Source organism: Grammomys surdaster, unplaced genomic scaffold (genome assembly GCF_004785775.1).
Source record: "Grammomys surdaster isolate TR1022 unplaced genomic scaffold, NIH_TR_1.0 414, whole genome shotgun sequence".
Classification (NCBI taxonomy): Eukaryota; Metazoa; Chordata; class Mammalia; order Rodentia; family Muridae; genus Grammomys; species Grammomys surdaster.
The window spans coordinates 208,904-212,984 of record NW_021604833.1 but is presented as its reverse complement, the minus strand read 5'-3'; the positions used below and the strand labels follow the sequence as shown (position 1 = coordinate 212,984).

Here is a 4,081-nt window from a genome sequence, read left to right as displayed (position 1 = left end):
CTGAATGTGTTGCCTGTCTTAGGATCTTTTTCTCCTAACTAGGCTACCAGTGGGCTACCTAGTTTAGCTTCTATAGTGGAAGATGTCCCTCGTCTTACTGCAATGTGATATCCCAAGGATGATTGATATCTTTGGAGGCTTCCCCTTTTCTGAGTAGAAAAGTTATAGGCATGAATTGGGAGAACAAGTGAGAGCATGGGAGGAAAGGAAGAAGGGAAAGCTGCAATCTAGATGTAAAGAAAATTAAATTATATTTAAAAAGTAAAAAACTAGGAATACTGAAAATTCATTTTGATATGAAAACATGGTTTTATGTGAAACTCAGCAACACACACACACACACACACACACACACACACTGGTTTGGTGGTGTATGTCTTTAATCCATCACTTTGGAGACAAAGATAAGCAAATCGTTGTAATTTGGAAAATCTGGTCTATATAACAGATCCAGATCAGGGTGGGATTCATAGTGAGACACTTTCTATAAATGAATGGACAAATGAATGAATGAATTAACAAACAAACAAACAAAATATATTTAAAAATAAAAGTCAATCCTGTACTCTCTTACCTGCATGCGATAGAATCCTAGTACACTAGTTTCATTAAACCGAACCTCATGTGATTTCAGCGAGTCCTGTCCATGTGCATTTCTGTGGGAGCACGTCCCCTGGTTTTGGATCTTAGAGTCCATCAGGTTCCACTGAGATGATTCACTCCCTCAGACCCCAGGGATCCAGGGATCGGAGGTCCACATGCTCGAGCATGTCTGTGTGCTGTCTGTCTGTTCTTTGTTTTTGTGTTTGTGAAGTGTTTGTGCCCGTGACAAGGACAACGGACTGTGTACTGTGTTTGTGAGATGTCTGTGTCCATGACAGGGGGCAACTGTCTGTGTACTGTGTCTGTGAAGTTTCTGTGCACCCATGGCAGGGGCGACTGTCTGTGTAGCCTGGTTTCTGTGCTTGTGGCAGGAGCGGGAACTGGGCAAGCCAAGGAGAGCATTTTGCGACCCTTGGGATAGGATCAGGGACCCTGGAATAGGGTCAGGCTATGAATTCTGGGAGGGAATTCGTGGAAAGTGGAAGCAGTGGGACAGGTGTGTCAGCACACTGCAGGCCACAGTTCTCTAGAGGAGGCTCTGGAATTCACTTTTACGGGAGATAGGGTCAGAAATAACCCCTTCTCTGTCTGAAGGTGGTCTTTTGTCACTGTCACCTGGGGCGGCATCTGTTGAAGCTCTCGAGGCTGTGTGTCCATGTCTAATTCTGTGTTGTTCATTGCTGGTGGTGTTAGAAATCTGTTAGATTTGGTCCAGCGGAGGCTGGCGAAGTCATCTGAATCTGTTAGATTTGGTTCAGCATAGGCTGGCCAAGTTGTCTGAATCTGTTAAGTGAGGTCCAGAGTAGGCTGGCCACGTATTCTGATTATTGGATTCTTTCACTGGCATTTTTTCTATGTATTGATTGTGTAACCTGGTTTCTGTGCCTGTGACAGGGGCGAGAACTGTCTGTATCATCTGGTTTATGCACCGCCCATGACAGGGGTGAGCTGTCTGTGCTGTTTTTCTCTGTTATCTTGGCGAACTGTCTGCGTGTTGGTTGTCATTCTATGTGTTAGTGGACTTTGACTGATGATATTTTGGACCGAATCTACTGTGTTAAACATTCTGAGTTAACAAGAGGTAACATGGCCAATGGCAGAGAAAGAGATACAGCCGCTGGTGCAAGAGAGCTGCTGCAGAGCAGAGAGGCAGGTCCTTTGACAAGTAGGCACTGCAGTCTGGGCAGCCCACCCACCACACATAGGGTGTTCCCCACTGCACAGGGGTGCCCTCGCCTAGCCAGCATTCGCTGGGCGGCTCCCCTAGTGCGATGCACTTGAACCGCCCAGCCATGCAGGTTGGCTACCAAGAGAAAGAAGCTCTGTTCCAGTGTTGTCCGTAGAGGCAGCGGAGGGTCAGCACATGACAGCTGCCTAGCCTGGTGTACATGGCTGAGCTGGGGACCTCGTGGTCTTTGTTGTGGCAGCCTGGTGGTTTCCCACCTGCCACTCATGGGGACCTTGGCCCCTGGCCCCTTCTGGTACGAGAACCCAGACAATGGAGGGAAGGAAGAGCTGCAGCACAGTGGCTACAGGTCCCAGTCCACTCCCTACTCTCCATGGCCAGAACATCTACAGAAAGATAGACAGGACCCAGGTGATTAAGAACTTAGCAGAGGAGAAGGGCAACTTCCCGGAGCCATGGTTGCTGGACAAAACACCCCCCCCACACACAAGATTATTCATCTGAGAGTTATAGTTATATATTTTTTATTTTTCTGAAAATGTCTTTTACTTTTTAGAAAATGGATTACAGGAAGGTTAAAAAAGCAATACCAGAGGGCATAGGTGTAGATCTAGATGTATGTAGTCGTTCAAAGCATCCAAGTAAGAATATGACACTATAAATATCCAAAAAGCATCTCTTAGGTCTTCAAAACAAAACATGTAAGTAATTCCTAACTAGTGAGCAGTACAGCATTTCCTAGACGGGAGAAACAGTTAACATTAAAGTCTTGAAGGCCTTTCCTGGGTTAATTACGTGTAGACAGTTTGCCTTTGATCAAACTCCTTTAAACATGGATAACGGTATTACACATGTCCACTGTTGAAACAGACAACATGTTGCAAACCACTTGTGGTATAATGTGTTCCAACAAAGCTTAGGAAATAAAGACCTTGAGTTGGCTGTGGACTAAGTTTAATAGTCATCTCCTCTGTTGACAACTTCTTTACAGGTTGGACGCAACAGTATGGTGTGTTCAAACTGTGCTGTGTATGATCCTTTAATGTCACACAGTGGTGGGTATGGATCTACAATGCCCAAGTCACACAGATTCTTCAGAGCCATTAAGTATTTACTTTCTCCCAAACGATCCAGCCACTTTCGGCAGAAGGCAAGGGTACCAAAGTTTTCGTTGATGACATTTAACAAATGTTTTGTTCTTGGAAGCCTTATTGGCACATGTCCCACATCAAAATTTTTCATGTAGTGTGAACATGCCATGTTGTCATGATCCATGCCCTTCCTGGTGCTACCAAAGGTTTCGATGGCGTACACCTCTCCTTCCTCCATTCTTAAGCTTTCCCTCCTTTCACAATGGGCACTGTTTTTCCAGCGTGAATTCTATATGGCCCAATTGAATGTTCACTTAAGTTACGTATGGGTTTCACTTGATATGTCTTCCTGTCTATTTCTACTTCATAGGATTCCATAACTTCCTGAATGACCTCACCGACATCACAGAGACGAACGTCAATCCCAGCACACTTTATTCCAGTATTAGTGGCATCTTTTCCAGCTTTTAATAATATGTCATATTTGAGATTAAAAGTAGCAGTAAAAGCACAATCGATTATTCTACCACTTATATGTGTTCCAAAGTCTATCTTACAGATGTCATCGTACTGTAAGACTGTCATGTCGCCACCATTGGGAGTGTAATGGGCAGCACAGTTGTTGAGAGAACACCCAGTGGGAAATGCCAGGCCTGCATTTAACCCATTTTCTTTTATTAGCTTTCGGGAACAGTCTTCCAACTTCTCACAGATCTCTATCATTGTCATCCCAGGCTTGATCCAGCTCATGACATATTTCCTAACTTGCCGATGTGCTTCCGCAGCTTCCTGGAAGTCGTTCCAAATATCCTCACTAGCCTGGTCTAGGGCCTTTTTCTCTTCACTTGTGGTTCTCCAAGCAGCTGTTCTCCTATCTTGTGTGGGTGGGTATTCACTCTCTTGTTCTTTGGGGAATACACCATTAGGATACTGGTCGAATATTGGAACTAAGGGAGGGTCTGTTTGAACTGTTGGTCCTCTCTTCCTCCTCCTCCTCCTCCTCCTCTTCCTCCTCCTCTTCCTCCTCTCCTCCTTCTCCTCCTCCTCCTCTTCCTCCTCTTCTTCCTCCTCTCCTCCTCCTCCTTCTCCTCCTCCTCTTCCTCCTCTCCTCCTCCTCCTCTTCCTCCTCTCCTCCTCCTCCTCTTCCTCCTCCTCTTCCTCCTCTCCTCCTCCTCCTCCTCTTCCTCCTCCTCTTCCTCCT

The 4,081-nt window shown here is 45.6% G+C and overlaps 1 pseudogene; it reads right to left on the bottom strand.

Moving 5' to 3' along the window:
- Positions 1–2,743: 2,743 nt before the first annotated feature.
- LOC114632756 overlaps positions 2,744–4,081 on the bottom strand; it is a 2,221-nt pseudogene continuing 883 nt past the window's right edge.